Genomic DNA, 9,526 nt, shown 5'->3' with positions numbered 1-9,526 from the left:
AAGAGAACACGTTAGGGGTGTGCGGGGGGGAATCAGTGACATTTTTTGAAAAGGGCAGCGGAGAAGAGGGACTGAGAGCTTTCAGTATGGGACAGTAGTTGTTTAAAGTGAGGCAACACATTGCCGATCAGCACAGAGGGAGTTCACTGAGTCAGGTCCCATCTGCTGCTATTACAGAGCCGGGGGTGTCCGCAGAGAAGCGCTTGTCACGTTCGAGGTTTGGCGTACAACCAGAGGTGAATTTATCCTCCTGTCAAAAGGGGCACAGCGGCTTCTCCCTTGTTCTTTAATTGCCCTTTATTTCACTTCACTGAATAGATAACTTCGAGTGAGAGAAAACTGATCCACAGTGAGAGCCATTTCATCTTTTGTTCACTTTTAAACACTGGAATCTCCGAATCGCTGAAGTTCAGAGATGTAATCCATTAATCTGCAGGGTGGCAGTCAGTAAGAAATCGTTTCTGTCTGGATCCGGAAGAGGAGATGGCTTCAGGCTGAAGATTGCCGATGCTGGTGATAGATTTTTGTTGGGTAAGGGTATTCAAGATTACGGAACAAAAGCGGATCGATGGAGTGAAGATACAGATCAGCTCAGATCTAATTGAATGGTGCAACAGGCTCGAGGGGCTGAATGGCATCCTCCTGTTCCTATGGAGTCACTGCAATGCAATGCACCCGAGTGCTGGAGGGTTTCCGGTGTGTTGTGGTTATCGCATTCCGCTAACGCACGAAAACTCAACGGTTCGAAAGTGGGTAGAGGCAATTTAATGCCCTTTACCCATTCAAGTTTAGTGATTATGAAAACTGGAATAATTTGCATGCTTGGTTCAGTATAAATAAAATACGCATTGACAGGCGAATTATGCCATTCAAATGGCAGCGTTACAGTGAGTGAAGTAATTCTCAATGATATTTCCCATATTGGACACAGTTTTGGTTGCGGTACTGTAAGCAGGATTTGGGGAAAGCTTGCGCTGATTTAGGGAATCTCCCACTCGCGTGTCGCTATTTGACGAGCTGGGCCTTATTTTATTTAAACATTGAGGCTGGGGACTTTCTCATTGAGAATGTGGAAAGCAGAACAACACAGATTAATAGGAAAACACAAGATCAGCGACAGGATTCAAAGTGCAGTTTCAATCGGTCTGTCTGTGTGTCTTTTCAATAAGAAACAAAGAATGCGCCTCACTAAAAATGTCCCCACCCTGTTATGATTCAGGAAACTGCACAGCGATATAGAGAAGAGGAAGAGAGAAGCGAAAAATACTGCTCCACGGAGAACTAATGCCGGGACTCCTCTGCTGCGCCTGGAGCGGCCTCCTGCAGCCCGGATACATTAACATCCTAAAAGCTCATTAACTGTAGGAGTGGGACCGGGCGGCGCTTCAGAAGACGTGTCGAAAAGGCAATCTCACTGTCTCGGTCTCCAGTGCTCTGGTCATCAAGAATAGCCACACACACAAAATGGTTTTACAATGGTTAGCTCTTCACCTGGCTAGGTTTGAACCGGCGTTCTCGGCATCCGATTTTCGCTTCGGTGTTTGTTTAAATTTCCGAGAAGCCCACGGTTCAAATCCCAAAGGAGCGCTCGTGTCGCCGGCCACTATTCAACTTGCAGTTGAATCTTTTGCAATCACCATTAAATAACCGATTACCATAATTTACAGAATGCAAAAAAGGCGAAACACACTTCAATAACGCATTTTGCCCTTTGTAAGTAATCAACTGTTAACCATATCTCATTTTACACATTGTATTTTAGGAATCACGATTAAGTTGTTAATTGCTTATGAAAGCAGAAATTTGACACAACATTTGTTAAAGCTAACAGGATCGGTCACTGCATATAACGAAATCCTGGCGAATATCGTATATCTGACCGGGCTCGAACCGCAGATATTTCACGTGCGAAGTGAAAGGGATAACCGGTACATTACGGCAGCCGCTGCGGCAGAACCCACCGAGAATAGGATCAGTAGTGAACAAAATATCGCCCGGTGCGCATTTTCAGATTCAATGCAGTTAGCTTTTTCATCAATGAAAGAAGTTTTCAGTGAAACGATTTGGAAGTATGTGTTACTCGTATTTGTAGCTTTTATAAAAGTTTGTGACGTCTGACTCCCACTCATGTCTCTTCTCCCTCTGTTGAATAAGAAAGGAGGGGCTGACGTTGACCAGATTGCACTGCGCCTGATATTTGTGAGCTCATCCTTTGTATTGACTGATGCTGTATCAGCTGAACCAATCAGCACAGAGGGGCTTCACTGGTCAGTTCCCCTCTGTTGAAGATACAGACCCAGCGGTTCCCGTAGTGTAGTGGTTATCACGTTCGCTTTACACGCGAAAGGTCTTCGGCTCGAGCCCGGGCGGGAACATTGTGTTTAATGTTGCTGTGGATGAACAATCAGCGGGTTTATTTTAAGTGACAAATGAAAATTATTGCAAATGCTGGGAATCTCAAATAGAAACGGAAAATGGTGGAAATTCTCAAGTGGTCAGGCAGTATATGTGGATAACGAAGCAGAGTGAACGTTTCATATTCGATTACACTTCTGTTAGAATTGGGAAACGTGAGAGATGGATGGCTAGTTTATTCTCCTGTCAATAGGGCTACAGCGGCTTCTCCCTTGTTCTTTATTTAACTTCACCAATCAGATACCTCTGAGTAAGAGAAAACTGATCCACAGTGAGGCCCAGTTCATATTTTGTTCCCTTTTAAACCCTGGAACCACCGAATCCCTGATGTTCAGAAATGTAATTCATTGATCTGCTGGGTGGCCGTCAGTAAGAAGTCTTTTCTGTCTGGATCCGGGAGTGCAGCTGGAGACAGGCTGAAGATTGCCGCTACTGGCCATAGATTTTTGTTGGGTAAGGTTATTACGGGTTATGGAAACAAAGCGGGTAGATGGAGTGAAGATACTGATCAACCCTGATCTAATTGAATGGCGCAACAGGATCGAAGGGGCTGAATGGCCTCCTCCTGTTCCTATTGAGGCGCTACAATGCAATGCACCCAAGTGTTGGAGGGTTTTCGGTGTGTACTGGTGATCGCTTTATGAAAACTCAACGGTTCGAAAGTGGGTAGAGGCATTTTAAGGTATTTTCTCCATTCAAGTTTAGTAAATCTGAAAACTGGAATAATTTCATGTTTGGTTTAGTATAAATAAAATACGCATTGACAGGCGAATTATGCCATTCAAATGGCAGCGTTACACTGAGTGAAGTAATTCTCAATGATATTTCCCATAAAGGACACAGCTTGGCTTGCGATACTGTAAGAAGGATTTGGGAAAAGTTGGCGCTGATTTAGGGAATCTCCCACTCGCGTGTCGCTATTTGAAGAGGTGGGCCTTATTTTACTTAAAAATTGAGGCTGGGAGCATTCTCATTGAGAATATGGAAAGCAGAACAACACAGATTAATAGGAAAACACAAGGTCGGCTACAGGATTGAAATTGCAGTTTCAATCGGTCCGGCTGGCTGTCCATTCAATAAGTAATAAAAAAGCGCGTCTCTAAAAATGTCCCCTCCCTGTTATGATTCAGGAAACTGCACAGGGATATAGAGAAGAGGAAGAGAGAAGGGGAAAATACTGTTTCCACGGAGAACTAATGCAGAGACTCCTCTGCTGCGCCTGGGGTGGCCTCCTGCAGCCCGGATACATTAACATCCTAACAGCTCATTAACTGCAGGAGTGGGCCCGGGCGGCGCTTCAGAAGACAGGTCGAAAAGGCAAATACACTGTCTCGGTCTCCAGTGCTCTGCTCATCAAGAATAGCCACACAAACAAAATGGTTTTACAATGGTCAGCTTCTCATCTGGCTAGGTTTGAACCGGCGGTCTCGGGGTCCGATTTTCGCTTCGGTGGTTGTTTAAGTTTCCGAGAAGTCCTCGGTTCAAATCCAAAATGAGCGTTCGTGTCGCCGGCCACTATTCAACTTGCAGTTGAATCTTTTGCAATCACCATTAAATAACCGATTACCATAATTTACAGAATGAAAGAAAGGCGAAAAACATTTCAAAAAAGCATTTTGCCCTTTGTACGTAATGAACTGTTAACCACATCTAATTTTACACATTGTATCTTAGGAACCTCGTTTAAAATTTGCATTGCTTATGAAAGCAGAAAAATGTGGCAACTTTCGATAAAAATTAACAGGACTGGTCACTGCACAGAATAAAATACTGGCTATTGTAATGTTCCCGCCCGCCTTGGCTGGAACGCGGGACTTTTCGCATGTAAAGCGAATGTGATAGCCACTACACTACGGAAAACTTTGCATTGCTCCTCACAGATAATATTATCAGTAGTGAACAAACTATCCCACGGTGTTCATTTTCAGATTCAAAGCAGTCAGCGTTTACATCAAGTGAAAGAGTTTATCAGTGAAACGATTTGGAAGTAAGCGTTACTCGTATTTGTGTCTTCAATTAAATTTTGTGGCGTCTGACTCTCGTTCATGTCTCTGAATAAGAAAGGAGTGGCTTGACTTTGACCAGACTGCACTGTGCCTGATGTTTGTGAGCTCATCCTTTATATTGAGTGACGCTATTTAAGGTGAGCCAATCAGCACAGATGGAGATCCGTGGTCCGTTCCCATCTGTTGATTGGACAAGGCTACATGGAAGGAAGGAGGGTGGTTTGGAGAAAAGGGAATTGATACTCTGGTTACAAGTTCCGGTAATATAAAGAGAAAAAGATGGAAGAACTCAACAGGTCAGGCAGCGTCTGTAGAGAGAGAAACAGAGTTAACATTTCCGGTCGATGACCTTCCATCAGATGTTGGGCAGTTGCGATAGGTAACACAATTAAACGTGCAAATGATCAGGTAGAAGAGGTGAGGAAAGGATGTAAAAGTAGCGTTTGGAACAGATATTTTAGAATCCGATCAATGTTGGATTAACTTGAATATCGAAATCGGAACCATAACGTATTTGAGTTCTCCGCTTAAAATTCGCAAGGATTTGTCTAAATGCTGTTGTTAATTATATGTCTAATTATTGCATGATTAATAACTCTGACATTTAATGTTGCGAACCCTTTTACTGCACTGCGCATTCTCCAGCTGTGCTTGGAGAGCCGTCCCCTTCAATCCATCGCTCACAGGGACAGTTCCATTCAGCGTTTCAATTCTCTGGCCCTTGGTGAAATGTCATAGATTGAAAGCGACGTGTCTCACCCCAAGCTGGTCACGGACTCGCTAACCGCTGCACAGCGACCACACTCTGCTCCCGTGAGATGGATGCCCAGGAGCTGTTTCAAGCTCGAGTGCAGTTACAAGCATAACTCATTCAAAGAAAGTCCAAGACATTGAGGAGCCTGAGGATTTGCACCGAACTCCTTCCCAAAGAGTTCAGATTCATGTGAGGGGCATTTCGGCTCAGCTTTCCCCACATTATAAAACTTCAAAGGTACTTCAATGTTTATAAAGCGCTTTGGGATGTCCTGAGTTCATGAAAAGCGCTGTATCAATGCAAGTCATTCTTTTCAACAGTTTCAACTGCAAGTGCAAAATCCGCGGACAAAAGAAGGGCATGTCGGGGATTTGAACCCAAAATATTGGCCCAGAAATTCGTGTCTCCGGCACTTCCGTTCCCCTGAACGAAGAGGTTCAGAGGTCGAACGCGTGCGCGGGAGAGGCTGCGCGTGCGCTTTGAACTTAGGTTTTTTTTGCAGGTTTTCCCGGGATCGTAAGCCTGCAGGATTTAGAAATGTAAAAAGCAGGTGTAAGGCCTGCTTTTTACAAGGTAAGTGGTCAATTAATTAAAATTAAAACATTTTTTCCACAGGTTTATTATTTTTAAATACTTTAATGCAAGGTAAGTTTATTTTTAGCCCCGTTAAATATAACATTAGTTTTTTCAAAAATTTAAATTATTGTTTAAAAAAGTTATTTAATGTAATTTATAGTTTATTTTAAAAAGTGTGTTTTATAAAAAATTATTTGAAGTTTTAATGCTATTTTGGGGCCGTAGTATTTATAAGTCTTGACAGGTCTTCCTGTCAGATTTATGAATGGGCTTTCCCTCCTCCGATTGGCTGCCCATGGCTCACGTGATCCCAGGGGACGCATCGCACTAACTGCACCCCTGCGATACGCAAGCACTGCGCGCCGACAGCTGCACCAGGCCCCGGATCAGAATTTCATGGGGCCCGACAACTCAACTGCCGGCGCACTAGCTAAGTGCAGGTCGGGGGCTTACACCCAGGGGCAGCCCCCGACCCGAATTTCTGGGCCAATATCTCGCAAGTTTCAACCAGCGAGAATCATACCTGTCTTGTTTTGCACACTTTGTTCAAAATAATAACTTGCAGGACAATGGAGTATTGCAGTTTAAACTCTTTTATGAAGCATTAGGTCTGATCTTACTCACAGCAGTACAGTGGGGACAAGATGGAGTTAGGACCCCTAGCCTGGGTCTTCAAAACAATAGCAGTCCTTACAGATGCCTGCAGGCCAATGACAACTCAGCATGTGATCACATGTGAATATACTAGGTATTCCTTACAGATGCCTGCGGGCCAATGCAAATTCAATATGCAAATGTTACATCCCCTTTCTTTTAAAAGAAAAATGTTATGCTTTACTTTTAAACTTTTCTTCTACATAATGTTCTCAGTAGCATCAACATATAAGTAAACTGAGCACTTAACTAGCAGTGAAAACATCTCAACGTTTCAATAACGATGTACAGTTTTTTTTAAGGCAGCGATCCGCCTACACTCTTTGACAGTTCACAAGTCAAGGGTAACTCTAGGCTTGACCTTTCGTCCCGACCTTGTGTGGTATGGAACTGAGCATGCCTCTGAATCGGTCAACAATTCAGGTTCAGGTTTAGGTTCAGGTAAGTATGATATGTTTTGTGTATTGCTCTGTTCATCACACTCTGTTGAACTGATCCTCTCATCGGAATGACGCTTTTGTTCCTTGGTGTTCCCGAGGTGCCTGCGATTGCGGCGGTACACCTGTCCTTTTGGGGTGCAGACGTGATGGGATCACTCAGTGTCAGCTGGCTGGATGACGACTGCTGGCTTCCAGTAGTCATGCTCCTGGATTCTGATGGATTCTCCATTTTGCAGTGGTGGCAGTAGTCGAGCTGACCTGTCATAACATTTCTTTTGGTGTTGCTGTCTCTGTACACGTTTTGCATGCACTTGCTTGCAGCTGGCGACCTCTGGCTGCAGCTGCTGGTTGGTGCGTGGAAGGATTGAGCGAGGTCTGCGGCTCATCAACTGATGTGCTGGTGACTTGAAGTTGTCAACCGGAATGTTGCGGTACCCAAGGAGACTGACGTAGGGGTCTCTTCTGCCCGCTTTGGCTTTGTCCATGAGTGTTTCTGCAATCTGGACAGTTTTTTCAGCAAGGCCATTACTTTGAGGGTAATGTGGCCTTGATGTGACATGTGTGAAATCCCATGCCTTGGCAAACGACTCGAACTCTTTTGATTTATATTGGGGGCCATTGTCTGAGACTAAAGTCTCTACCATGCCATGCCTGGCAAAGGCTGCCTTTTGCTTGTGGATCACAGCTGCAGATGTGGTGCTGTGAAGCTTGTCCAGTTCAAAAAATCTGCTGTTGTAATCAACAGTCACTATGTAGTCCTCGTTGTTCCATGTGAACAGATCAATTGCCACGACCTGCACGGGCCTGTCTGGGATACGGTGAGGTATCATGGGCTCTTTGACATTTGATGGGCGGCGTTCGAGACAAATGGAACATTTTCCGACAATGTCCTCAATATGTTTGCACATTCCGGGCCAAAACATAATGTCACGTGCTCTTTGTTTGCATTTTTCCATGCCCATATGTCCAGCATGAATGTCTGTCAACATCTCTTCTCTGAGACTGGTAGGAATGGTGATTTTCTCCCCTTTGAAGACGATTCTGTTGATTTGTGACAGTTTGTCTCTGTGGTTCCAGAATTCAGATATGCTCTGAGGGCGTTTCCTTCTTTACTCAGGCCATCCTTCATGTATGACTTTGCTCAGCAGTGTGAGTTGTGCATCTTTCTCTGTTTCTGCTCGGATCTCCTTCTGTTTTGAGTCATTCACAGGTAAGCTGTTGTACACCATGTGCACCTGCACATCCATGCATTCACTGAAGCTGCTGTCCTGGTAGCTAAGAGACTTTCTGGAGAGCGTGTCTGCGACAGGAATGTCTTTGCCTGGACGGTGAATGATTGTGAAGTCATACTTCAGTAGCTGAAAGATCATTCTCTGTAGCCTTGGTGGGGCTGTGGCTAGTGGTTTCCTCATGATTGACTCGAGGGGCTTGTGGTCGGATTCCACAATGACTTGGCGGCCATAGACGTACTGGTGGAAACGCTTATATCCAAACAGAATTGCATATAACTCTTTCTCGATTTGAGCATAGTTGATTTCACTGTCTGTGAGAGATCTGGAAGCGTAGCCAATGGGCTTTCCTTCTTGCAGTAATACAGTGCCTAGTCCATGCTTTGAGGCGTCCACTTGTAGTCTGAGCTCTTTGTTGGGGTCGAAGTAGGCAAGAACTGGTCCTGGTTCTCTGGTGATTAGGTCTTTCATTTTCTGAAATGCTGTGTCATGTTGTTTGTCCCACAGGAACTCATTGGATTGTTTGAGCAACTGACGCATGGGTGCGTTGATTTCGGAGAGACTCGGGGGAAACTTGGCTAAGTAGTTAACCATGCCTAGTATTGTCTCTAGCTCTGCGTGGTTCTTTTGGCGTGTAGACTTTCTTTTACCATCGTAAGGGTTAAAATCAATATTAAAATGGCTGATCGTCCAAATTCAGTACCCAGTCCCTGCGTTCTCCCCATACCCCTTGATCCATTTAGCCTTAAGAAATACATCTAACTCAGTGAAGTGAAATAAAGAGCAAATAAAGAACAAGGTAGAAGCCGCTGTGGCTCTTTTGACAGGAGAATAAATTCGCCTCTGGTTGCTCGTCACAGCAAGTTTAAAAAATATATGTTTCCAGCCGGGCTCGAGCCTGATAACCGCTAAAATGTTGAAATCGCCGGCTCCGTAGCAGCAGCAGAGGGCTACTGAGTCAGTTAACGCGCTCTGTGCTGATCGGCAATGTGTTGCCTCAATTTAAACAGCTTCTGTCCCACACTGAGTGCTCTCAGCCCTTCTCCCCCGCTGCCCTTTATAAACAATGTCACTGATTCCCCCACACACCCCTAACGTGAATCCTTCCACATCCTGACAGTGGAGCCAGCTGAAGCTCCCACTGTCTCCCCGCGATCAGCGATCTCACCCAGTTTGTAAAATTAAACGCGGAACAAATGTCACGCAAAGAGCGTCTGTAACCGAAATCTGTAACAGAAAGTAATGGATTTATTAACCAAGATTAAAGCAATTATTACTCGTCTCAAAGACTTGAATTATTTTTCTGCAATTTACTGTTCCCAAATCTTTTGTCAACATAAATTCCTTGATTGAGAATCGAAAGCGGGTGAGTGTCATTCGACCACCAGGAACCAGGTATGATACTTCTGTATATATGAACTTGAATACACAGTCGAGGTTGTCTGGACCTCG

General features: G+C 44.5%; 1 non-coding gene across 1 annotated transcript; it reads left to right on the top strand.

The window, feature by feature from the left end:
• The first annotated feature begins 2,302 nt into the window (after positions 1–2,302).
• On the top strand, positions 2,303–2,375 carry trnav-uac (transfer RNA valine (anticodon UAC)). The gene has a single exon. It is a non-coding gene; the product is annotated as a tRNA-Val (tRNA).
• Positions 2,376–9,526: the final 7,151 nt, after the last annotated feature.

The sequence above is a fragment of the Somniosus microcephalus genome, unplaced genomic scaffold, assembly GCF_052327205.1.
Source record: "Somniosus microcephalus isolate GS21.2 unplaced genomic scaffold, FLI_Smic_1.0 unresolved_chr4, whole genome shotgun sequence".
Lineage (NCBI taxonomy): Eukaryota > Metazoa > Chordata > Chondrichthyes > Squaliformes > Somniosidae > Somniosus > Somniosus microcephalus.
The sequence above is the reverse complement of the archived record's forward strand: the minus strand, read 5'-3'. Positions and strand labels throughout refer to the sequence as shown.